The sequence below is a fragment of the Ailuropoda melanoleuca genome, chromosome 2 (genome assembly GCF_002007445.2).
Source record: "Ailuropoda melanoleuca isolate Jingjing chromosome 2, ASM200744v2, whole genome shotgun sequence".
NCBI classification, from domain to species: domain Eukaryota; kingdom Metazoa; phylum Chordata; class Mammalia; order Carnivora; family Ursidae; genus Ailuropoda; species Ailuropoda melanoleuca.
Window position 1 is genome coordinate 55,538,023 of NC_048219.1, and position 27,847 is coordinate 55,565,869.

At 44.7% G+C, this 27,847-nt stretch overlaps 1 long non-coding RNA gene across 2 annotated transcripts; it reads right to left on the reverse strand.

The window, feature by feature from the left end:
- Window positions 1-5: 5 nt before the first annotated feature.
- On the reverse strand, window positions 6-27,139 carry LOC117801004. 2 transcript variants are annotated; one of them, XR_004623281.1, is made up of 4 exons: window positions 17,577-17,903; window positions 16,219-16,376; window positions 9,618-9,790; window positions 6-3,220 (listed from the first exon to the last, which is right to left on the reverse strand). It is a non-coding gene; the product is annotated as an uncharacterized LOC117801004 (long non-coding RNA). The 2 variants fall into 2 exon arrangements; XR_004623282.1 differs by lacking the exons at window positions 16,219-16,376; window positions 17,577-17,903 and adding an exon at window positions 27,048-27,139.
- Window positions 27,140-27,847: the final 708 nt, after the last annotated feature.

Here is a 27,847-nt window from a genome sequence, read left to right on the forward strand (position 1 = left end):
ATAGGGATGACCGAGCAGCATGGTTGGAATGGGGGGGAAGGTTCGGGAACTTTCCTGGTGTGCTCTGAAACTGGCTCCCGCACACAGGGCAGGGAGAGACGAAAGAGGCGGGTCACTCCAGGGTGGCAGGTGGCAGTTTTAGTAAGAGCAACGACCTCACATACAAGGCTTTGTCTTGGGCGGCAACAAGATGAACGGATCCCTGCAGCAACCCTCCAAATCTTAAAAAGCTTATAAAGGGGCCCTAACTGGGCTTAGTCGCATATACCGTGCAGGTGTTTTCAATACTACATCACTATCTCAAGGCTGTGTCTTTGGAGAAGCCTCTGGGAGCAGCAAAGGCGAGCAGAAGCTGCATTCCAAGGACAGAGGAAGGGGTGAGGAGGCTGAGTATTCACAGGTCAATCGGTGGCCATGCCTCTGTGATGACACTCCCGACATTCCACCCCTGGTGACCAGTTCTTACGATCTCATGTGCTCCCCTCTTCCACAATGAGCCCTGAGTGGTCAGCAAGGGGTTTCATTAACATGGAGGTGGCTCTTTTGGAGGCTGGCTGCTGCAATGGAGGCAGATGCCATAACAACAATACAGGCAGATGTAAGAGAAAACAGGGGAAGACAGTAATTCCCCGAATTAGTGACAACTCTTTCTATCAGGAGCCTCAGGATCCAAATCATCCATTTATTAAATCCTCTAGGCTCGGGGCTGGCTCACTCAGGGCATTCACCTGTGTCCTCACGTGATTTAATAAGGATGCTACAGACTCATCAGGTATGAGCTGAGAACATTCTGGTTTGATAATGGCAAGGTGCCTCCCTCTGAGGTAGTAATAATGTCCAAGGTCATCCTATTTTAGAGGACAGTTCTCATTAGAGTCATTTCAGCATTCAGTAAGGACAGATTTTGGCTATCCTTCAGGGCTTGCTGGCTGAATGTAGTAAGGCTCTCTATGTGGGCTATAACACCCTCCAAGGCCATGGAGGGAACAAAGACAGTAGCCAGGTGATCACAGCAATGAGACAGTGTCCACCCAGGCTTGAGGAGACAGGGAGGACGGCAGCTTTAGGGATTATTGGCCAGGGGAGGTAGCACTGTCAGGCATGAGCAGACAGACTACGGACAGGATATGCAGAAGAGGACCCCACCTTCTCCTCTCTCTCAAGGTGTGTGCTCCATCAGGCCTCGTGCATTTCCACAAGTCCGGCTTGCAGCACGACAGTGGATCCCAGTGGAGAATGAGTGTGAAGTAGATCGCCGGCCCGTCAGCGTGCGGCATTGCAAACTCCAGGAGCTAATTTCTTTCCCAGGCGCGGCGGGCTCGGCGGTCTCAGCGGTCTCAGCAGCACAGCATGTTGACGCACAGCTGAGAGTTGGAGCAATGACGGTCTCCTGTCGTGTCCACACCTTTTTGGTGTTGGGGGCCTTGGCAGGGGTCCCCAGTCTGGCATATGGGGCAACTGGTCCTACTCACTGATGATTCAAATGTACGAACGCCTAGACAGTACTCCAGTCCACCAGGCCACGGTGGTTTCATCTGCTAACAATTTAATCTGCTGTTTTAATATTTGTTTTCTTTCTACCAATCCTGCTGCTTGTGGATCACTGGGGAGATGAAACCTCCATTTGATGTCTTTTTTTCCCCCAGTCTTACATACCCTGACCTTCGAAATGTGACTCCCTAATTGCTATCTACTCGATGAGGGTACCCACACACAGTTGACTCAGTCCTCTAAGCCCCTAACGGCGGCAGCCTGTTGCGCACAGCAGCGGGGGACCGCTTGCGTTAGGCCGGATGCAGCGTCCGCGCAAACCAGGGCGTATACTGGGTCTTCACTTGGAGGGGGCCAGTATAATCAATTTGCCAGCTCTTCACCAGTTGGAACTGCAGCGAATGGCCCCAGATTCTTCCGGCAGTTGCCTGGGGTGTTGTTTAGAACACACGGGATGGCCTGTTCCCTCATTAATGAAGCCTCTGTACTTCAAGGGCAATTTGGCATCATTGGCCATATGCCATCCCACCTGGGGACCGTGATGGCCATTCTTTCTGCCACCCAATCTGCTGTGCCTACTGGAGGGTCATTAGCTCAAGCTGGTACCTGAGGTAAGGCATCAATTTCCTGATTGCCGGGGGTGTCAGCCCCTTATGAGCTGTGGCATGGAAAACGGTGAGGGCTCCTTAGACAAGATCTTGCAGATGATCTCAAATGTCTTCCCACACCTCTTGACCCCATAAGGGCTTATTCGAAATCATCCACCCCTTGGCCTCCCATCGTCCAAGCCATAGGGCTAATCCCTTTGGTGCAGCGTAGCTGTCAGCGTAAAGGCTGAACAGTCAGGGCTCCTGCGAGATCACCAGCCAGACCACTCAGCTCCACCCACCGGCTGCTGTGTGAGAGGCGCGACCTGGAGGAGCGCTGTGTCCATTGCTGGGAGCTGCTGCTCCCTGGGGTTTATTGGGTTTCTGCCCCCTGCCGGAACTGGGACCAAAACCCTAGGGACACGCTCCCCTCTTTGGAGTCACAGACATATTTAACTCAAATGTTAGCCCTACTTGGGAGATGCCCAGAGCTTTAATCTGCTTTGCCAATATTTTTGCTCTCTTAAAACCAGCTTGCTGCTCTGATCCCCAGTCCCACGTGTGCCCTTTCTTTACCCGGCAGAATAAGAGATGGAGGCAGTATGCCAGGTAGGGAATAAAAGTCCTCCCCAACCCCCAAATCCTTACAGAAGCTTGCGCCTCCTTCACATTTTGGGGGGTTGGATAGGATTGTACCTTATCAATCATAACTTTTGGGACAACATAAGTCTTACTGGACCAGATGCCACCCAAAGCCAATGGCAGTGCCTGGGCCTTGCATTTTCTGTGGATTCGCGGCCCATCCTTTCCTTGCAGAGGCTCCAGCAAAGCCTGTAAGGTGTCCTGTGGCAGAGGCAAGTTTCTACATGTTAACGTTTTGGCCATTGATGTACATTTCACTGATGTGAGGAAGGAGAACAAGGACAGGTCCCCAGCCACCATCCCATGACATACTGTGGGGCTATTCAGGTAGCCTTGGGCGAGCACTTAAAAGGTTTATTATCATCCCTCCTACATGAAGGCAAATTGATCCTGGTTACCAGAAACCTGTACTTGTCAAAGTCTTTTCCACGAATCTCCTGGAAGATGAAGCACTTTTGCAGGAACACATTCGGCTGAAGCGGCCGAGTAAAACAGCAACTCTGCAAGTAACAGAAGACAAAAATGGCCACGGTTAAAGACCTCATGGGAGCTTCTTACAAACTTGGTAAAGACAAAACATAGAAACTTGTTTTTTTTTAATTTATTATAAACCTTTGTTTATAATTTTTAAAATTTAATTTCATTATAAACCTCTGTTTATAATTTCTTATCAAGAGCAGACCAACAATGCAAGAAAGTGTTGTCTTTTTAATAGAGAGAAAACCACATTTTATCTTCTATCAGTGGACTTTTAAAACTCATTTATTCAATCTTCATCAGTCCTGACCACCTGTAAAATTCCTTTCCAAGGATTCCCCTTCACAAATCTTCTACAACTTTTTCATTCAGATTTTGTCCTAAATTTTCCCTCTCTAAACAACCAATCTCAACGTAGGACAAAATTACTTTCTTTTCCCCCTCAGTAAAAAAATGCGTTTTCATTCCTTATACCTTTCTCACACATCTCCTCCTTTCCTTACCTACAGAGCTGTTCTTACCCCTTTCAAGCTGTATTTTAAAAGGCCTTCCCCCCCACCCTTTTTTTTCTTAGTCCCTGTGGACAGTGTTTTGGTTATCTCCTGGGTATTTACATTTAAAGACAAGATTTACAAATTCAAGGGTCAGAGAAAGAATGTAAGTTTTCTCCTAAAAGTTTCAAGGCAATTGCTATTTAAAATTTTCCTTCATATTAAGGGTCAGAAGACCTGGAGCTTATCATCACTTACTATAATCTTTTTTAAAATGTTTCATTACTTTTGAGAGATTCCTCCTCTTAGCGTCCTAATCAGGCTTTGTCACAAGTGCCCTGATCTCTATCTGCGGTATCATGTGCCCTCCTAGCTTTGAAAAACAGCACTTTAAGGTTCTTAACTTTTCATCCTAGTCTCCCACCTTGTGGAATAGGAACATCTAATTTTGCTTCCTCTCGTGCTTCAACTCCAATAAAAACTTAGGCCCACGAGCACGAGGAGAGGACGGCAACATAATTTTGGAAGCTGGAAAGCACCAGAGCTAAGTACCCCGAACCCCAACAGTAGGGAAAGCTGAGAAACAACCCAATTTAAACCACAGAAATCCTCGAAATGTTCCAGAACTGCAAGAGGAGCTTCAGGAATTCAGGGTCAAGGGGTGAGCAGAAGGTTGTCTGAAAATAAGGGGGCAGGAGTCGGCCTCCAGCTGAGGGGTTACAAACAATATAAAAAGAGCAGTGGGCGCTGTTCAAAGTAGGTAATACCCCATTGCTCACTTAATTCTCACAACAACCCCTGAGACAGACTCAACTACTGTCATCTCTAGTTTACAGACGAAGGGGCACCAGAAGTCAAATAACACGTTCACACCGATGGTGATGTGCGGAGCTGGGCTTTGAACTTAGCGTAGCTCCGAAGGCCACGATCTTAAATACGCTATTGACTCTCCATCCCGTAGCTGAGAAGAGCAAGGCTCAGGCCAGCAGATGCCTGGAAGGCCTATCATCTGAGCTCAGATTTATTAGATAAAGTCCAGTTGGTCATCCTTATAAGGTAAGATCCTTCCCATATGGTGACTATTCACAGAATCCAAAAGGATAGGAAATAGGACCCATTCAAATTACTGAATTAAGAATGGCAAAATAACCAATAGTCTCTTTGGTATGGAGTTTCTAAATTACACATTTAATTACTAATAATATTTGTGATCACTATATATCATTAACAGCAAAAGTATAAGTAATTATTTTTAGCTGCCATGTTGCTGTCCACGATGCACTTTAATATATATATTATCTCATTAAAACACGTGCAGTGACTAGGCATAGATTCAGGTATAGTACCTCTCCAGCATATTGCAGGGAGATATGTGAAACTCCATCCTTGAACTGGAGCACGATGACCACCAAGTAAATTTAGTCCCTGGGCTTCGCGAGGATGCCGAGGACTTCCTTCCCCACCATCTCACCGCCCCCCCACCCCCGCCGTTGTTTGGTCATCTGGCTCCGAGCACAGTGCTGTTGAGGCCGCTCCACGGCTGTCCCTGCTCTTGCTACTGCGGCTCACTTGGCCCAAGACCGACTGTGCTGGCTTTTGTTTTCTTCCAAGAGTTTTCGCTTTTGCTGTGGCTGCGGAGGCAGCAGGGACTCTGAGGCTGCCCGCCTGCGAGTTCGCGGCTGCGCCCCTCCCGCCAAGAGAGCTGCGGCTCTGGTCCTGCCTGGGGCGCTGCCCTGCTGCCTCCTGCCGCCTCGTCCAGAGACCAAGTTTCCGGCTCGCGCTTTCCAGATGTTACAGAGAACGTTACCATTTTTTTTAAAAGATTTTATTTATTTATTTGACAGAGATAGAGACAGCCAGTGAGAGAGGGAACACAAGCAGGGGGAGTGGGAGAGGAAGAAGCAGGCTCCTAGCAGAGGAGCCTGATGTGGGGCTCGATCCCATAATGCCGGGATCACGCCCTGAGCCGAAGGCAGACGCCCAACCGCTGTGCCACCCAGGTGCCCCAACGTTACCATTTTTGATAGACACTTGAATGGGATTACCTCCAGCTTCAGTCTGAATTCCAGAATGTCACTGTGATGTCTTTTTGTTTGGAGACACATGCTTATGTTGGCCAAGCTTATACGATTTTTTCAATTTTATGCTATAAGTAAAAATGCTATTTATGCTGATGATGATTCAGGAAGAGGGTCCCAGAGCAGAGTGAGCAAGAGTTCAAGCTTCACAATCATACAGAGCTGGTTCAAATCTTAGTTCGGCCCAGTTCTAATTGTTGGGCCACAAGAATGTTACTTAACTCTTTGAATTTTTATGTCGTATGAACAGGTAACAATAGTCTCGTTCTCACAAGATGCTGTAAGAATCATGAAAAAAAAGGAATGCATGTGAAAACCTTTGTACCTGACACGTATTCATACTAATTTTCATTCCTGGTCTTACTGGAGTGTCAATTACCAGATCCTACACACAGCTGAGAGTGTGTTTTGAACATGTAAGTATTACATAAGTTTTGGTTTCATAATGAAGTGAATAAATGCATATTATTAGTAGATGGTACCTCTAATATCTTATTCAATGAAATTGTAAGATATAAAATTTGCACATCCCTTTATTTAAGAACCAAATATTTTCATTATTAGTTTATAAAGTTCTAGAAGATTTATGCCATCAAAGCTAATAGAAAAGATTTCCGGCTTTAACAAAAATTGCCTCTGACAGACCTTAAAATGAAGCAGATGCAATCTCTCCAGGGAGAAAAATCAAATGCAAGTAAGTGCTTGTAAATATTTAAAGAGGAATAAAATAAAATCTGTCAATATTCATTTATTCATTCGTACATACTGTTTAATGGATATGTGTTGAGTATTACAATGTCTGAAGCTTATTCTGTACTAATCCTTTAAATTTATTGCTGGCTGCGGCAAAGGCTGCATTGGGCTGAGGCCTGGATGAGGCCATGGGACCTGCGGGCCGGAAAGGAGCCCATTCTAGGACTCAGCTTCTGCTACCGTCGAGTGGGGATGTAGCTATTCCTTCTTAGCCTTCTTCACAGGATACCCTCAGCTGCCTGCCCTCTGTGCTCCTGTGTCCCAGCGTGCCATCTTTGACCTCTTTTCTTCTTAACCCATACTCACTTTTTGAATGATTTCATCCAGTCCCATGACTTTAAATACAATCTAAATGCTTATGAACCCCAGCTTTGTATCTTCACCATAGTCCCTCACCCGAGCTCCAGATTTGCACATTTAATGACCTACTTCACACTGCCATTTGGGCATTTCACAGGCACCTCAAACTCACCCTGTCGAAGTCACGCTCGTGATTTCCATCCCCCACCTGCTTCTTCTGCTCCAGGGCTCCCCACCTCAGTAATCCCCTAGCCAGGCACCAGACTGCTCAGGCAAAGCCCTCTTTCCCTCTCACACACCATCATCTTCAAACTCTCCCCCAAAACATTTCTCGCCTCCTCCGTCACCACTTTAGTCCGAATAACCACCAGCCCTTTCCATGCCTGCTGAACTAACCCCTATTTGAATCCTTTTGTTCTTATCCCCTTGAAAGCAGCCAGAATTCTCTTTTGAAACTGTATATCATTTTTATTGTATCCTGATCCAACACATTACAAATGAAATCCGAAGTCCTCACCATGACCTCTGACACACTACCGTGCTGGCTTCTGCCTGTCATTTACCTTCAGTCTCTCTTGCTGGCAGCTTCTTCCCACTCTTAGACGTCCCCACCTTGTTCTTCTCTGAGGGCCTTTGCAGGTGGTACTCCCTCTGCTTTGACCACTCTTCCCCAAGCTTCTCAAGGCTCTTCCCATCACTTGTTTCAGGCCTCGCTTATTGGTTACCTCCCCGTAGATCTCCCAGTCGGCCTCTCCGAGAGGCTCTTCCTCACTTGAAATCACCCTACTTCGCCTTACTTTTCTTCAAAGTGCTCGTCAGCCCCAACATACATGTATTTGTTTAGTGGCATCTTAACCATCAGAAGAGATTTAGTATTTTTTTAAGATTTTATTTATTTATTTGACAGAGATAGAGACAGCCAGTGAGAGAGGGAACACAAGCAGGGGGAGTGGGAGAGGAAGAAGCAGGCTCCCAGGGGAGCAGGGAGCCCGATGCGGGGCTGCATCCCAGGACGCTGGGGTCACGCCCTGAGCCGAAGGCAGACGCTTAACGACTGAGACACCCAGGCTCCCTGAGATTTAATTTTTCTTATTTGTCTCTGAGTTCCTGTTACTTAGAATAGTGTCTGTAGCATAAAAGACATTCAATAAATGTTTGTGAAATGGATAAGTGAATGTCTCTACTTCCTTCCCATCCAGAAAACATAGCACCGGGGGCTGACTAAAGTTCGGGTCTTGAGTTTTTGATAACGTTTACTGAGCACTTATGTGCTAGCATGATACTAACAGGTGGGGTTTTTTTTAAATTCATTATCTTATTTAATACTCAAACCCTACAAAGTAGGTATTCCTTTTGTCATTATTATTACTGCCTCCTATCATACAGATGAGGGAACAACTCAGCAAGGTTCGATAACTTGGCCAACACAGCTGTTAAGAGATAGATAAGTGTTGGGAAAGGCAGTTGTGAGCAGTTTGTTGACCCTTGTGCAACTGCTGAAGAGTGCCTTGGGCCTGGAACATTCGCTTGTATGGAGATAAAGAGCCATTACCACCTGTGCTGCTAGACTTACCTCCTTCTTTGGGACTGTCTTTCCTTGTTCTGGGTTTGTTCAGGGCTCTCTCCCTGTTTTTTCAAGATCCTTATCTTATGTATATGTGTATGGCCAGGAGGCCAGAGGTAAGCTCTCTCTAAAACGACTCTAAAAAAATCTTTGAAGCTGTTCAGCGAAGGCTCCAGATAATTCCAATCTCGCATTGCTAAGATTTTTCCACTCTTTTTTTTTTTTTAAGATTTTTTAATTTCTTTATTCAACAGAGATAGAGACAGCCAGCGAGAGAGGGACCACAAGCAGGGGGAGTGGGAGAGGAAGAAGCAGGCTCATAGAGGAAGAGCCTGATGTGGGGCTCGATCCCATAACGCCGGGATCACACCCGAGCCGAAGGCAGACGCTTAACCGCTGTGCCACCCAGGCGCCCCAAGATTTTTCCACTCTTAAATATGATTTGTTTACTGTTACACGGTGAGTCACAGGACATATGGAGAATTAACTCAGGNTAAGATTTTTTAATTACTTTATTCAACAGAGATAGAGACAGCCAGTGAGAGAGGGACCACAAGCAGGGGGAGTGGGAGAGGAAGAAGCAGGCTCATAGAGGAAGAGCCTGATGTGGGGCTCGATCCCATAACGCCGGGATCACACCCGAGCCGAAGGCAGACGCTTAACCGCTGTGCCACCCAGGCGCCCCAAGATTTTTCCACTCTTAAATATGATTTGTTTACTGTTACACGGTGAGTCACAGGACATATGGAGAATTAACTCAGGGATCTGGTACCATGTCATTGACAAAGATTTTCCCCCCTGAACACACAGGTGTACGGTATACTGTGTATGTTTACTTTGTCTCCAGGAATTTGGAAGAATTGGACATAAGGAAGACAACTGCTGTTGTTCCTGACAGCATTCAAAATTATATCCTGGAGGATCCTTTTAAATAAGTAGAATTAACTTCTAGAGAAAAGAAGTTTGATGGTACTGTACTCATTGATGATACTGCCGTTTTTTTTTTTAAGTCACACTTACCTCTCTATGGGGCGCCTGGGTGGCACAGTGGTTGAGCGTCTGCCTTCGGCTCAGGGCGTGATCCCGGCGTTATGGGATCGAGCCCCACATCAGGCTCCTCCGCTACGAGCCTGCTTCTTCCTCTCCCACTCCCCCTGCTGTGTTCCCTCTCTCGCTGGCTGTCTCTATCTCTGTCAAATAAATAAATAAAATCTTAAAAAAAAATCACACTTACCTCTCAAGATGCTTATAACATTGTCATCTCCAAATAGATTCACTGCAGCAACGTGTGTCTGCTATAATGATGCCCAAGAAATATTCTGAGTCTGGTGAAGAGGTTCTTCATATTTTTGCCCTTGGAAAGTCATTCACATGTATATTTTGTTTCAGAATATTCCGTTTTTCTTCCTGAAATGCACATCATTATGTAAGACTTAGTATTTCATTTCTTACACCTCTACTTGTCCACAACATTGTTAGAGATCAGTCTCTCACTACTCTTGTGAAACTTGGTAAGAGATTGAGAACGGAAGTTTTTCATATTTAATTGCTGAAGTGCAAACGGTTGATTATCTAAAGAACATGTTTAATCCTGGTTGGCCTTTTCCTGCCTCCCCAAAGTCTCCAAGACAGAATCAGACAGCCATGGAATGTTAGAAACAGAAGAGACATCAGAAACTCCAAACTTAATCCCTCTTTTTAGAAAGAGCATGACTTGCTTGCTTCCGCTGCCATGATTTGTTTCCTGGGAGTAGAAATGCATCAAACTATTTGCATGAGCAAGAAAAAAATGAGGAAAAGAATCCAGCTTCCAAAATGGACTGCAAATATAAACCAAATGGTTTCTGCTGCCCTCCTCTGCAACACCCCACCCTCCATTAGCAGAAACATGAGAAAGTTCAGAGAAAGTTCAGAGATTGATAACACCTGTATTTGGTGTGGAGTTTTTATTATAAAATTGAAAAGATTGAATTTGATGTAATTATTGAGTCTCAGGCCAATTTAAAACTCATCCAATTGTCTGTTTGCAAGAGTGAGCAATGAACCAAGAATGACAATGACAATTCCTAACATGTTGTGTCCAAATGAAACTGCAGAAGGTTCTAGGACTTGATAAAGTGTTTAAGATATTACCTCATCTGGAATACTATCCTTACATCAGTCAAACTAGATTTTAAACCAAAGACTGTAATAACAGATGAAGGACACTCTATCATAATAAAGGGGTCTATCCAACAAGAAGATCTAACAACTGTAAATATTTATGCCCCCAACTTAGGAGCACCCAAATATATAAATCAATTACTAACAAACTTAAAGAAACTCATTGATAATAATACAATAATAGTAGGGGACTTAATACCCCACTCACAGCAATGGAGAGATCATTTAAGCAGAAGATCAGCAAGGAAACAATGGCTTTGAATAACACACTGGACCAGATGGACTTCACAGATATATTCAGAGCATTCCATTCACACATACTTTTTGAGAGCCCGTGGAACATTCTCCAGAAGAGATAACACACTGGGTCACAAATCAGGCCTCAATCAGTACAAAAAGATTGAGATCATACCATGCATATTTTCAGACCACAATGCTATGAAACTTAAAGTCAAACACAAGAAAAAATATGGAAAGACCTCATGGAGGTTAAAGAACATCCTACTGGGGGCAACTGGGTGACTCAGTAGGTTAAGTGTCTGCCTTCAGCTCAGGTCACGATCCCAGGGTCCTGGGATTGAGCCCTGCATCGGGCTCCCTGCTCAGTGAGGAGCTTGCTTCTCCTTTTCCCTCTGCCCCTGCTTGTGCTCTCTCTCAAATAAATAAACAAAATCTTTAAAAAAAAAAAAAAAAAGAGAGAACACCCTACTAAAGAATGAATGGGTTAACCAGGAAATTAAAGAAGAAAGTAAAAAAATACATGGAAGCAAATGAAAATGAAAACACGACAGTCCAAAGCCTTTGGGATGCAGCAAAGGCGGTCCTAAGAGGGAAGTATATTGCAATACAGGCCTACCTCAAGAAGCAAGAAAAGTCTCAAATTTACAACCTAACCTTACACCTTAAGCAGCTGAAAAAAGAACAGAAAATAAAGCCTAAAACCAGCAGAAAAGGGGAAATAATAAAGATTAGAGCAGAAATCAATGATACAGAAATTTAAAAAAATACAGAACAGATCAATGAAACTAGGAGCTGATTCTTTGAAAGAATTAACAAAATTGATAAGCCCCCTAACCTGACTTATCAAAAAGAAAAGACAAAGGATCCAAATAAATAAAAACATGAATGAAAGAGGAGGAATCACAACCAACACCACAGCAATACAAACAATTGTAAGAGAATATTATGAGCAATTATGAGCCAACAATTTGGGCAATCTGGAAGAAATGGATAAATTCCTAGAAACATATAAACTGTCAAAACTGAAACAGTAAGAAATAGAAAACTTGAACAGACCCATAACCAGCAAAGAAACTGAATCGGTAATCAAAAATCTCCTGTTTTGGGAGTCCTGGGCCAGATGGCTTCCCAGGGGAATTCTACCAAACATTTAAAGAATTAATACCCAATCTTCTGAAACTGTTCCAAAAAAAATAGAAATGGAAGGAAAACTCTCAAACTCATTCTATGAGGAGGCAGGCATTACCTTTATTCCAAAACCAAAGACCCCATTAAAAAGAAGAATTACAGACTAATATCCCTGATGAACACAGATGCAAAAATTCTCAACAACATACTAGCTAATAGAATTCTCAACAACATACTAGCTAATAGAAGGATTATTTACCATGATCAAGTGGGATTTATTCCTGGACTCCAGGTCTGGTTCAATATCTGCAAATCAATCAACGTGATACACCACATTAATAAAAGAAAGGATAAGAACCATATGATCCTCTCAATAGATTCAGAAAAAATATTGACAAGATACAGCATCCTTTCTTGATAAAAACACTCAAGAAAGTAGAGATAGAAGGAACATATGTCAACATCATAAAGGCCATATACAAAACCCCACAGCAAATATCATTCTTAATGGGGAAAAACTGAGAGCTTTTCTCCTAAGGTCAGGAACATGAACAGGGATGTCCACTCTTACCACTGTTGTTCAACATAGTACTGGAAGCCCCAGCTTCAGTAATCAGACAACAAAAAGAAATAAAAGGCATCCAAATTGGCAAGGAAGTAGTCAAACTTTCACTATTCACAGATGAAATGACTCTATGTAGAAAACCCAAAAGACTTCACCAAAAAATTGTTAGAACTGACACATGAATTTAGCAAAGTCGTAGGATATAAAATCAATGTACAGAAATCTGTCACATTTCGATACACTAATAATGAAGCAGCAGAAAGGTAAATCAAGGAACTAATTCCATTAACAATTACACCAAAAACCATATCTAGGAATAAACCTAACCAAAGAGATAAAAGATCTGTACTCTGAAAGTTATAGAACACTAATGAAAGAAACTGAGGAAGACACAAAGAAATGGAAAAACATTCCATGCTCATGGATTAGAACAAATATTTTTAAAATATCTATACTACCCAAAGCAATCTACACATTCAATGCAATCCCTATCGAAATAACACCAGTATTTTTCACAGAGCTGGAACAAACCATCCTAAAATTTGTGTGGAACCAGAAAAGATCCTGACTAGCTAAAGGAATGTTGAAAAAGAAAACCAAAGCTAGAGGCATCACAGTTCCGGACTTCAAGCTGTATTATAAAGCTGTGATCATCAAGACAGTATGGTACTGGCACAAAAACAGACACATAGATCAATAGAACAGAATAGAGGGCCCAGAAATAGAACCACAACTATAATGGTCAACTAAGCTTCGACAAAGCAGGAAAGAATCTCCAATGGAAAAAAGACAGTCTTTTCAACGTATGGTGTTGGGAAAATTGGACAGCCACATGCAGAAGAATGAAACTGGATCACTTTCTTACACCACAAAAATTCAAAATGGATTAGACCTAAATGTGAGACAGGAATCCATCAAAATCCTAGAGGAGAACACAGGCAGCAACCTCTTTGATGTGGGCCATAACAACTTCTTACTAGATAGGTCTCCGGAGGGGAAACAAAAGCAAAATGAACTATTGGTACTTCATTGAGATAAAAAGCTTCTGCACAGCAAAGAAAGCAATCAACAAAACTAAAAGGCAACCTTTGTAATGGGAGAAGGTATTTCCAAATGACATATCTAATAAAGGGCTAGGAGCCAAAATCTATAAAGAACTTATCAAACTCAACACCCCAAAAATAAATAATTCAGTTAAGAAATGGGCAGAACACATGAACAGACATTTCTCCAAGGAAGACATACAGCTGCAAACAGACATATGAAAACATGCTCATCATCGCCCACCATCAGGGAAATACAAATCAAAACCACAATGAGATACCAACTCACACCAGTCAGAATGGCTAAAATTAACAACACAGGAAACAACAGGTGCTGGCGACAATGCAGAGAAAGGGGGACCCTCCTACACTGTTGGTGGGAATGCAAGCTGGTGCAGCCACTCTGGAAAACAGTAAGGAGGTTCCTCAAAAAGTTAAAAATAGAGCTACCCTACGACCCAGCAATTGCACTACTAGGTATTTATCCAAAGGATTAGAAAAAAATACTGATTTGAAGGGGCACATGCATCCTGATGTTTATAGCAGCATTATCAACGATAGCTGAATTATGGAAAGAGCCCAGATGTTCATCGACAGATGAATGGATAAAGAAGATGTCACACACACACACACACACACACACACACACACACGAATATTACTCAGCCATCAAAAAGAATGAAATCTGGCCATTTGCAATGACACGGATGGAGCTCGAGTATGTTATGTGAGGTGAAGTCAGTCAGTCAGAGAAAGACAAATACCATATAATTTCATGCATATGTGGAATTTAAGAAACAAAACAGATGAATACAGGGGAGGGGAAGGAAAAATAAGATAAAAACAGAGAGTGAGGCAAACCGTAGGAGACTCTTAACTACAGAGAACAAACTGAGGGTTGCTGGAGGGGAGGTGGGTGGGGGGATGGGGTAACTGGGTGATGGGCATTAAGGAGGGCAAGAGATGTAATGAGCACTGGGTGTTACATGGAACTGATGAATCACTAAGCTCTACCCCTGAAACTAATACTACACTATATGTTAACTAACCTAAATTTAAATAAAATCTTAGGAGAATGAATGAATGAATGGAGATATTACCTCATAATAAAAGCAAGTTCCCTTAACCTAGCACTTCAATATGCAGTAGTCCCTCTGGATGGCTAGGCAAGGCTATTTATGTTATCTTGGTCAATTATGTAATTGCTACCATTATGTTTTCTGAGCAAATGAACTCATCACTCTCTGCTTCCATTCCTACCAACTTTGAAGAACTGTCATGAAGATAAATCAGACAAAATGCATGAAGACAGGAGCTTTGAACTGGGGTTCTCTGGAAGTGCACAAGTGAATTGGGTGTACGATTGGTGTATGTATGTGCACAGATCATTTTTTTGGTTAGAAGCTTTTATCAAACTCTTTTAAAGGAATCTGTATCTCCCAAAGTGGTTAAGAAGTATTTAGAGTCAATCAAAGAAAACAAAAAAGATTTCATTAGAGCTATTTTAGAGACAACTGACACCTACCTTCCCCCGCCAAAGACACATACATAAGACAAGGATCTTGAAAAAATAGAGTTCCTGAAATCACAAGCGTTCTTGTAATGCCAAGAATGTCACTGCCCTGCACGATAACGAAATTGTCGACGGCAGCACCAGAAGACCTCAAACTGACTCACACTCAATTTGGCTACTCTGATCAAAGAATACCCTTTCTGTCAACACAAATAAAGCCTACACAGCCTCAGAAAATAGTTTCATTAGCTATCACTGCATCATCCCCTCTACCTGTTCCTCGTAATCATTTCTTGACATGCACACTGACCCTCTTGGTTTCTAGTTCACACTGGTAGTAAACAACAGATTCAAACACCTGCGGGTTATGATTCCATAAGGATACATTGAGTGTCTCCCAGTTTCCAGGCCCTGTGCTAGCCGGGGATGCGACAGTAAACGTTATGATGCCTGAGCCAACAAGGGCCAGAAAGGAAGCCAATACAGTGCAGTGGGGATGGGGCTACCATACGAGGAGAAGCACGGCAGGCCGGGCACACACAAGATGAGCTCCTAATCCGGTCCTGATGGTCAGTGAAGGAAAAGAATATTAATAAACATCCCTTAAAATTAATAAACATCCCTGTATACCAGACACTCTTCCAAGTGATTTATATCACTGTTTAATTCACCAGAGGATTCCAATAATGCTAGCTGAAGAGCCAGTTTGCAATGTAAGGAGAAAGGTCTCTGGAACGTTCCAGGCAGAAGTCAGAGCAGGTGTAAAGCCCCAGAGGTAGGAAAGGGGAGGAGAAACAGATATGAGCTGCACCTGAGGCATCTCAGGCCACTCATCAGATCTCACTGTTAAGCGCTCAGGAATTTTGCAAGCCAGTGACTGTTGGTAACTCAACACTGGCCACAGCAGGGGTACTTATATTATGGAAGTTGGCAAATATCACAAATCAATCAGAATAGATTTTTTCTGTTTGTTGGTTTGGTTTTTGTTTTTGCGAGGCAGTTTATCAGCACACCACTACCCCAGGGTGGGGGAAATGATGACTGGACCACGAGGCTCTTTAACCACTCCGATGAGACAGGTGGAACGGCTTTCGGCTTTCAATAACATTCGATACTTAACTCTTGGAGAGCAACCAAATGAGGCTTGTTAAAGACATGAGTACAACTAGAAAATATCTCATACCTTGAGTCCATTTTATGTTGAACATGCCCAATTCTTTGAAAGTCTTTGTTTGCATATTTATCTTGGCATCACTTCCATAGACAAAGTTACTTGTGTTTTTTATGCAGTTCAAGGCCATTTTGTTGACAGATATCGCTACAGTGGTGTGCCAGCATAAACTTAAAGGGACAAAAAAGATGGCATGTTAGGATACCATTTAAAAATAATTTAATATTTTGAGATGCCTGGGTGGCTCAGTGGCCACTAGCATGTCCCTCACTGCCTGGTTCATTTCTGAGGTCACCTCCACCAAGTACACCCAGGGTATCTGTTGAGGATGTGAAAGAAAAGAGAATAACATGGTATTTCTTGATCCTATTACGTGCTAAACAATTCACCCATCTTCTTCCATTTACTCCTCACCACCAACTGCAAAGGAGGTGGATTTAGGCTCATTTTACAAATGAGGGCAAGTAACTTGCATAGGATTACACATCTTTCATTTAATTATTCATCCATTCAAGAAACATTCATCGAGGGCTCACTATAAGCCAGGTGTTTGGTAAACAACAGGTGTTGGTTTAGGTAAACAACAGCAAAAAAACATGGTCCAACTTCAGGTTGGCTTCAGTTTTCCTTTTCAGTGAAAGTCACAAGAATGGAAACCCAGTCCCAAGTGTTGCAATTTGGCAATGAAGCTCAGGGAAAGTAGTGTCTCTCCCCTCTAACGAACATGTGCTAAGTGCCTATAGGAGGCAGGGTCCCATGTTAGAACTGTCAGAACCCTTATCCTGGGCCTTAAGAACTATCATTATTGCTTGAAGAATGCAGAATTGCCTTCTAAGAGAAGCGTGGAAACCCACCATATAAAATCAATTAAAAAACAAAAAGCTAGGGCTGCTTAATTTAGAAGTGGGGGCGCTTGAAGTTTTACTCATACATCACCCCCCACCAGAGCTCCTGGGCAGACGATCTCAGACTGTGTGGGACACAGTTTGAAAACCACTGAGCAACTCAGGTGTTGATTCAGGAGAGTGGGCATTGGGTTCCATGGCCCCTGGGGCACTGGTCTGGGAAGGTGCTAGGGAGGTCTAGTCCTGGGGCCCCCCCGGAGCGTAGACCGGGAAGCCATTCATGTACACCATCCCACTGCTCTTCATAACCTTCCCTTGGCAAGGGCTCACATCCTTGGTCTTGCTTATAATCACCCAGGTGTGCCTGGGGTCTTCCTGGATGACACATCGGGTGGACAAATTCTAGAAATGCCTACTACAAACAATTTGTGAAAAACAATCTGATCATCTTCTGCAGCTGGGAAGAATGTCACCCGATAAACTCCATTTGTCATCTGACCACCTCTGTCATCTGACCATCCCTACCTGGCAGCAGAGAGGAATGACATCTGGCCATCTCCTCCTTTCATGGGATCATCATCACCAGGAAGTGGAGAGGGATATCAGCAAGCCTAGGGCAGTGTGGCATTCTCTCCCGCTTCTGCAGTTCATACATTGATTGTCTTCCTGATAGTCGCATACCAACACGTAGAATCCTCGGTTTGTGATAGTGTTTGACATATTTTCAGAGGCATTAATGTTTCCAAGCTTACCACTGGTATGCTCAAATTTCACAGCGTCAGAGCAACAGAATGCCATTAAGGCAGTCACCTTTGCAACTGGGCCAGTGGCCATTGTATTCATCAATTTGGAAATAAGATTAAATCTGAAAACAAGATTGTGGGAAATGGCTAAGACATCTTCAGAGCAAAACAAATGAAAGAAAACATAAAGAACATCACTAGTATTTATCAAATGTTTACTTAGTTCATTCTAGCAGTCTGTTTATTCATTCATCCTATAAATATTTATCAAGTATCTGCCTGGTGCCAGGTCCTATAATGTGCTAAATGTTGGGATAACTTGCAAAGAGTCGGTAATATTTCCATGATGTCGTACTGGAAGAAATTCCAGGGCATTTTAGGCTCTCATTTATTATCGTTTCTCCCCAATTCCCTACCACTCCCTTTCTGAAAAACTGCAAGTCTTAGGAAAACTGTCAGGCCCTGGGTAGCAGCTGAATTGCCCTTGGGACAATCCCCAGTGGCCCCAATGGTCACCAATGTCATTTTAAGCCAAATTCCCAACTCAGACTAGAAGAAGCGGATCTAGGGTGGAGGCAGGGCAGGCTTGTATCATCTGTAGGGAGAAATTGGTCTGGGTTCTTCCCAGATGAGAAAAGGAGAATTGAGAAAGCCAATTTCAAATTAAGTTGGCAGGAGCCAGAGAGAAGGAGACAATATGCTGGCAGTTTTTCATTGACCTCCAACTCCTTCGCACTTGAGAGAACAACTAAACCAGAAAGAGTAACACTGGGATTTCACCAGATTGCCTCCAGTGTAAAATAATGTGAGCAATTTTCTCTTCTAATTTGGGGAGGGTCACCAGAGTTGGAGGGAAGGAAAACACCTCCACCTGTCGCCTCTCCGCCTCTCCAGCTCCGTCCCACTGAGCTTCCGGGGCTCTTTCCCAGAATGCAACATGGCTCTGCTCTACCTGCAGGGTTGGGGGTGAGTCTCCCCTGGTGGGATCTCTCTGAGGGATCCAGGGGAGGAAGGGCTTGGGAGTTAAGATCATAGGTGTTCTGCTCTTGTCCTCTCTCCAAATAAAGATTCTGATAACGGTGGAAGAATTGCTGGTGTTCTCCTTGACTAGAAAAGTACAAACATTATTTTTGCTTCCAGTGGAGAACATGAAAAGCTGAGAAAGCTGTGGATTTCTGCAAAGCCACAGCAGGAAGAAAGTGGGGGAGAAATATTTAAAAGGGGAAAACTTACTAGTAAGAACTGGGGCTCCTTGGTGTCTGTAACTTCCTAGCTTTTCTGATTCATTGACATTATGAGGCAAACGGCACCCTGCCTGAGTCAGAAATATATTTTGGAGATACCTCAGAATATCTGAATGGTCCAGAAGAAGGGGAAATGTTCAAAACAGAAATGTGAGGTTTCCAGCTATAAGCAACATTCAGAAAACAGCCTCTTCTGGGAAGAAGCCAATTCCCTGTTATACATTCAAGAGGTTGAACTGGATTCGATGAAGGTTCCATGTTTTGTTTACAACATTTGAGTGAAGAACCTTTAAGAGCAGTTTTTGCTTCTGCTCCCAGACTCCCACAGGACTCATTTTTATTTCAAGCCTTTAAAAAATATTCAAAATGTAGGAAATGATGGACAATTCATGGACACGTCGTTACAGCAGTAAATGCAAAGGTGAATAAATCCTGTTTCTAAGGAACTGAGCTCTACATAGACCAGGAGAGTAGAAGACATCAAGTCTCTGTGGAATTATACTTTACACAAGTCTCCATTTTGTTCTAATTTCATCAGTTCAGACAAATTGGATTGTGCTGGCTAACTCAGGGACCAGAAAATATTCCCATCACATACAGATTTCCTGTAAGCTGTTTTGCAGGAGGAAGGTTAATAAAGGCCTGGAGGCTTAACAATTCAATTCTGTTGAGGCATTTTCCACATTTATTAACTATTTTTACCAGAACTCTGTATGTGGGTTCTCTTAAGACATGTTGGTGGGAGGCGTGGTGAAGCTATTAAAGCAAGCAAGAAAAACAAGGTACCATTTCATTGTTCAGGCAGATGCAGATGAGATGAGGGGTGGTCAGGCCCCTTGGTGAAGAAATGCGGCATGGGATGACCATTCACTGAGTTGTTTTTGGTTAAAAAAAAAAAGTTATCAGTATTTCAATATGTGAAATCTAAAAAAAAAAAAGACGAATAAACAAGCAGAAACAGATTCATTAAGTACACAGAACTGATGGTTGCCAGAAAGGAAGAGGGTGGGGGGATGGGCACAATGGGTGAAGGCGAGTGGGAGGCATGGCTTCCAGACTGGGAACGAAGTCACGGGGATGAAAGGCACAGCACAGGGACTAGAGTCCATGGTATCGCAATAGCGTCCTATGGGGACGGATGGGAGCCACACGGAGCATAGCATGTTGTGTACATTTGTAGAATCACCGCCTTGCACACCTGAAACTAATGGAATGTTGTGTGTCAACTGTACTCAAATCCAAAATAAATATATTTTTAAAAACTATCCGGAATAACAGCCAAAGCAGCTGATAGGTAGTGGGATTCTGGGAGCTCGCGCGTGTTGGAAGGTTTGGCGCAAACTATGCCGGACAGGAAGGGGCGGGGAGAGAAGCTGATGGTGTTTGGAAGCCGGTCTGTCCAGAGGAGACAGCATGATGGCCTGGAGAGCAGAGGGAAGCTCTGAGCCTGGAGAAAAGGATGCACCTCTTCCCCGTGGGCAGCAGAAGGGAGCAGCAAGGGGAGAGAGGCCGGGGCAGGGCTCCACGCCCAGCACGACCCAGGCCGCCCACGGCTCAACTGGGTTCAACTCCTCACGTGTCTGCCCTTCTGAAGTCGTGAGCCCTGAAAACCTGCTTGTGCCACACCGATCTCGTTGCACGCCCTTCTCCTTACAACACTTCTGTACTTCTGTCACTGGTGTCACATAATCCAAACTCCCGAGCTGGCGTGTGAGGTCCACTCTACTCCCCCGGCCCCCGCTCCCCCCTCCCACTGCCTGCCGGTGCTGAGTGTGGTCCCTGCCAGCAATAGGATGACCACGGGGAACTTGTTAAAAATGCAAACGCTGGGGCGGAGGAGAGGCGCCGGGGTGACTCAGTCGGTTAAGCACCTGCCTCTTGGTTCGACTCAGGTTGTGAGCTCAGGGTCATGAGGTCCACCCCCGTGGGGCTCTGTGCTCAATGCGAGTCGGCTTGAGATCCCAACCCCCCGCCCCGGCCCCCACCACACTCCCAAGGGCGCTTGAGCGCACTCTCTCTGAAATAATCTTTAAAAACACACACACACACACACAATGCAAAAACTCATGCCCTGCCCCGGATTTAATAAATTTGAAACGCTGGTAAAGAGGCCTGGCAATCTGCATTTCACCAAAACTTCCGGGGGATCCTGCGGGGTGCTCCAGGGTAAGAACCAGTGGCAGCTCCCAGACCACACTGTGCTGGCCACCTACATGCCTTCACACATGCCCCTCGGCCCCGGAAGGCACCTCCCCCCATTTCGGACCACCTCCTCCGCCTCTCCCCCTACGCACGCACGGTGACTGTCTCCCCTCCCTGTGCCGCCCCGGAAACGGGGAGCACGTGCATCATTCAGCTTTGCCGCAGCTCCGGGTCTCTGTGTCCGCTTCTCCCACAGCCAGCGAGCAGCCCCGGGGTGGCCACCGTGTTTGTCCTGGCACAGTCCACAATCCTAGGGCTCCGGGAGATGTTTGTTGAGTTGAAATGTTAATGAAAAGCAAAGTACAGGGAGGGGAGAGAAGAGGGGGACGCGCAAGCGGGAGAGAGGCAACCACGAAATGGTAACAGCTGCTGTTTGCCGAGTTCCATCTGCGGGGTCCTGTGCTAAGGGCTTGGCAGAAACTCTCATTTCATCCTGGCAACACACTGGAGGTGCTACTGAGCCACTCCACAGATGGAAACTAAGGCACAGGGAGGTTACATGACGTGCCCCCCATGCCCTCAGCTGGCACATGGCAGGAGTCTATACTGTCAGCCCAAAGGGCTGAGAGAGGAGGGAGCTTTCTTTGGAGCCCTTGTCGATACTCAACCAGCTCAGCACATGTTTCCCTGGTGCCTGCTCTGTCTGTGCCGAACTAAGACAAAGAGGAACCCAGAGAAGCGCAGGGGCACACAGCTGCTTAGAGGAGCTCCCATTCTAGAGACATCTGTAAACCAGTGAGCATGACTCAGCAAAGGACAATTACTGAGGAATGTCCAAAGAGCTGCTGAGATCCCGCAGCAGGCAGGGTGCATTTGTTCTGCCACAATTTCCCACAGAAAATTCCAGAGGTAGGTAGTCAGGGCTGCGGCAATTCTGCTCCATGGCACCCTCCAGCTTTCTGCTCCTCCTGCCCTGGGGTATGCCCCTCACCTTCATGGTCCAAGATGGAAGCCAACACACCTTCGTTCCAGGCTGTAGGATGGAAAAAGGGGCAACTGAAAAGGAATAAAGGACATGTTCTAGATCCCTCCTGCAGAAATTCTTGGAAACTCTCTCATGATTCTTTTGCTTACATTCCAGCATCCAGAACTTTGTCATCTGGCCATATCGGACTATAAGAAAGACTATAAACTGTAATTAGCAATTGTCATGATTAAAATCAGGAAGAAGGAGAGAACATAAATTGGGGGGCAGACTGTAGTCTCTCCCTCAGGATGCATGGTGGAGGGTGTCCCAGGAAGACACGGGGACAAGGTAGGAGGAGCTTGACATGACATGACCAGTAGTTTGGACGTTGTTGTCCTGGCAATGAGAATCGGTAGGTTTAAGCGAAAGACAGATGGAGACTGAGCGATATTTTCCAGCGATCTCCCTGACAGCTGTGCTGACAGGTTCTGGTGGGGTGCTGCTGGACCTCGAGACCAGTTAGAAGGCAGTTCCCCGGTGCAGGTGAGAGGTGATGAGGGCCTGGAGCAGGGCAGCAACAGCCCTGGGATTGGAGACAAGAGAATGGAGAACAAGACATGGGAGGGCGGGAGAGGACAGATTTTGATGGCAAGTAGGAAATGGGGGTGAAGGACAGGCATGGAGTTGAGGATGACATGGTGGTTCTCAGCTTGAGCGATGTGATAAATGACAATCTGGCTAGCCAGAATAAAGAAAGGACTACAGAAGGTGGGGGAGGCTGCTGGCAGTGGCGGGGTGAACTGATCAGTTTGATTTCGGACATGCTGAGTTTAAGGTGCCTGTTGGGTGGAAGATGTTCAGCAAGCTGACAGAAAGACACGTCTGGAGCTCTGGAAAGAAGTTAGAGATCAAAGTACCAACTCAGGAGTGGGTGGGTCCAAGTCACAGCGTCCCACACAGTTTGAGATGGCTTGGCCAAAAAAGAATGAGGGAACAGAGTTGAGAATGAAGATTGGGGAGTGCCAAAGTTGTGTGAATTCTCTGTAAAGTCCATTCTGATGGAAGGTTCTTCGGAAATTGAAGCTCAAGAAATCTCAGGTTGCAATCCTTTTCCCAGACATCCAGGACCTGGGTCAAACTCTCCATTTCAGGACAAGGTAAAACCACTAAAAGCTTTTGCTTTCCCTGGCTAAATACATTAACACCAGCTAATGTTAGGTTTGGGGGGAAAGTCATATTTAAGGTTGAGGTTTCCATTACTACTCTGTAATACAGCAGAGCCTGTGTCCAGGAAGCCTCCTGCCTCCCTCAGCGTCCAGGGAGCTACCTTGTCATTACGCTGCCAGGCCTTGGGGCTGGGCAATGCCAGCAGGTTGAGATCCATGTGGTAAGGGATGGCAGATCGGGGGGCCCTCTCCTACTAACAGCTTTCAACTTCTGGGTGATTTAATGCCCTTTTTGATTGCTTTCAAGAAATGAGATGTTGATTGTTGGTCCTACTATCTTCTTCAATTCTAGAAAAGGCTAAAAAAAAATTGTGTATAGCATCCCTTTCATTTTAATTGACTTCTTAAAAAAGATTTTATGTATTTGAGAGAAAGAGAGCATCAGTGGGGGGGGGGGTCCAGAGGGAAAAGGAAAGGGACAAACAGACTCCTCACTGACCTTGGAGCCTACATGGGGGCTTGATCCCAGGATCCTGAGATCATGACCTGAGCCGAAGTCAGACACTTAACAGACTGAGTCACCTAGGTGCTCCTTAATTGATTCTTATTGTCCTTGCTCTTCTCAACTGCTTCTAATCTTTGACCCCTCTCCTCCCCGCCCCCCCAACAGCTACTGACCCACCCCTTCTCATTTTAAGCAGTTGGCTAGTATAACCCACTTTCAAAGCACTGATTTCTTGAAATGCAATGATTATAATTTGGAAAACACTTTAGGCCAAAGAATATGATATCAAAATGCTCAGTTCTTTGAGTGGTCACTAGCAAAGTGCCTTCAACAGATGAGAATCCAAGTAAAAGGGCCTTCAATTATCTAGAAAGCACTACAAGTCCAAACCCAATAGAAAAAACAAAAGCTATCTAAAATTAAAATAAATGGTGGTTCAAAACCACAATGAGATACCACCTCACACCAGTCAGAATGGCTAAAATTAACAAGTCAAGAAACAACAGATGTTGGCGAGGATGTGGAGAAAGGGGAAACCTCTTACACTGTTGGTGGGAATGCAAACTGGTGCAGCCACTCTGGAAAACAGTATGGAGGCTCCTCAAAAAGTTAAAAATAGAGCTACTCTATGACCCAGCAATTGCCTTACTGGGTATTTACCCCAAAGATACAAATGTAGTGATCGGAAGGGGCACCGCACTGCAGTGTTTACAGCAGCAATGTCCACAATAGCCAAACCATGGAAAGAGCCCTGATGTCCGTCGACAGATGAATGGATAAAGAAGATGTGGTATTTATATACAACGGACTATTACTCAGCCATCAGAAAATGAAATCTTACCATTTGCAACAGAGTGGACAGAACTAGAGGGTACTATGCTAAGCAAAGTAAGTCAACCAGAAAAAGACAGTATCATATGATTTCACTCATTTGTGGAATTTAAGAAGCAAAAGAGGATCATACGGAAGGGAGGGAAAAATAAAATAAGATGAAATCAGAGAGGGAGACAAACCATAAGAGAACTCTTAACTATAGGAAACAAACTGAGGGTTTCTAGAGGGGAGGTGGATGGGGGGATGGGGTAACTGGGTGATGGACATTAAGGAGGGCACGTGATGTGATGAGCACTGGGTGTTACATGCAACTGATGAATCACTGACCTCTACCTCTGAAACTAAGAATATACTATATGTTAATTAACCGAATTTAGATAAAATAAAATTTCAAAAATAATAAAAAAATAAATGGTGGTATACTTGTCTAAGTTGGGAAGTTTGGGTACAGGATTAGTGTAGGATCCTAGGATTTGTATAAAATTAGGAATTAGTATAAATTCAGCCAAATGTCTACTATTTCTCACCTCAGTGTACTTGGCAGTATTCACTAATAGGGCCTGAAAATAGTGTAAGAAAAGCTCCTATCAAATAGAGACTCATTTAGGGTCCTCATGCTCTAGTAGCTAAGACACGAAAATGGGCAAAATTCAAGCTGCTAACATTTTCACTTTGGAAATATGAAAAATTAAAATATGGTAAAATGTTTTATAAAGTGAAGTTTATATTTTAAGACAGTCCTTTTTTCTGAGATCATGTCCTTTTTATGTCAATGTGTCCTGTCTTATACAAACATGACAGCGTTCTTTTTGAATGACCTGACTTGGCAAAATTAAAAGCTGGCACACCATCACTGTCCCTAAATTATTTTGGAATTTTATTTGTTGGTGAAATGTCAAAGTCTGGGAATCCGTGGAGTTAGATTAGGCCTTTCCCACAAGCTTGGAAGCAAAGGAGGTTTTCTGTGGAGTCACTGAGATTTGGGGGTTGGGGGTGGGGGGTCTGGTTCTCTATCCTCTCTCATCCTGTGCCGATCATATTGGCTGGTGTTGAAACAGGTGCTCAATAAACAATTTATTGGAAATGGTTGATCACCAGGGAATGGAAAGCTTAAAGAGGGCTCTTTTTGTTTCCTCCACTAATTACCAAAACGTTAAACATTTTAATTACTTTTAAAGTTGTGGTTTTTTAAATATATGTATTTTTAATAAATCAGTTATATAAACAAAAGTCAAACCAGACCACCCTTGCAAAGCAGCCTCAAAAGGGAGCCTTGCAGGCTTTGCACACCTGCCCCTCACAAACACTCTCGAAAGACCTGGTTGGGCTCCGTGATTTTAGAACTGATCACCAAACCCTTTTCTGCTTTTCAGAAACCAAGAAGGAGAGAGGAAGAGACTTGTAATTGCTACAAAACTCTCCAAGACAATAAAGATTCAGGGTTGGTTAGAACCAGCGTTTAAATCGGAACTTGGGTTCTCTGGCCTCTAAAATCAAAGACAATTTTCAAAATCACTTTTCAAGAATCACAAAGGAAAAAAAAAGTCCCTTCGAATAGGTTCTTAATCCAGAGAGTTTTGATAAAACCATCATCGTGATTCTATTGCTATTTCCCAGAAGCCAGCAGCAAACATTTTCCGAAGAATAGACTCTTGAAACTGGTAACTATGTAAGCAGTAGCCAAGTCCCTCATAGTCATTAATCCCGAAGACGCAGCCCTGGGTTCTGTTACTAGGGCACCCGGAGTGCTGCGTGGTGAAGCTGGGACGGGATAATGCCAGCTCTCTCCACGCAGGTCTCGGAGCTGCCAGCGGCAATGAGTCCGCTTTACGTAGAGGTCAGGGCAGCCTTAAGAGTGGATGGGATTCAAATATGGTAACAACTCTCCTCCCACACACATTTTCACTGTAGAACATTCAGAAAAGAAGAATCGTTCTAATTCTACCACCTACAGATTACCTCCGTTAACATTTTGATGAATCTTCTTCCAGGCATGGATGAATAGATGGATGGACAAACATACAGATACCCACAACGATAGACTTACTACACGTATAGAAGTGCATTTAAGAACCTATTACTAGTTATTTATGGAGAGGGGAGTTGGTAAGGTGGTAGTGAAGGGAGGCTCATTTTTTAACATACACAGACATGACTTGCGTTTGTCACAACTACACATTACTATGTATGTTTTACTTCCCTAATTTTGTCAAGTGCAAAAGCCCAAAGCAGTCACTGTTGGGAGCAGCGGGGTCCAGTCGCAAGCGCGAGAGCGCGCGGGGAGGGAGACTCCGGGGCAGGAGCCCGGGGCAGAGGCGCCCGCGGCAGGCCGGGTCCGCCGGCCGCTGGAACAGCACCGGGGGCGGAGACGGCCCTGGGTCCGGACGGCGGTTACCTGTGTTCGGCGGGGTGAGGTGTGGGGCGCGTCTGCCGTCCACTCGCCGCGCCGGGTGCCTCGCTTCCGCGCCGGTTCGCCCGGGGCTCCGGCTGTCAGCCGCCAGGGCGAGCACGCGGGGCGGCGGCCCCAGGGCGCCCTCTGGCGGGGAAGGCGCGGGGCAGGCGCGGGGCAGGTGAGGGCCCGCAGGGCGGAGCGCGGCAGCAGGAGGGGCCGCAGGCTTGCGAAGCCAGGATGCAGAGGGAACGCGCTCCCTTCGGGGACCTGCCCTTGTTTTCTGAGGTTTGGTTTGGGTTTGGTTTGGTTTGGGGTTTCCATTTTCTCACAGCCTTGCCTGTCCATCCATATTCCCCTCCACTCATGTTGGCTTTTTGTTTGCAACACCAATTATTTTCTATTCTCCAAAAGAATGCTTATTCATTGTAAAAAAAAAAAAATGAAAGCACAGAAAATCATAAACACCTTTAATCTCACCATTTGAAGATAAGCACATGTTGAAAGTATTTTTCATCTAATGTTGTTTGTTCTCCTCTATCCAACATTATCTATAATGGTGAGTGTGTGTTTAAACAAACTGAGCAATGCTATTTGAGAAATCAGGCCTGGTGTTGAACTGGCCCATGGGAAGAAAAGACAGAAGGGCCAAAGGGCAGAGAGTAAGGGCCTTGTGCCCTAAAAACCAGGCCTGGCTTCCTCTTGGCTTGACAAACCAGTTAATCTAGCCCTAAGGAAGCTTGTCTTTTTCATCTCAGCTGGGGGCACATATGCTAAAGTTGCCCCTTCATAGGGAGCAAGGAGGC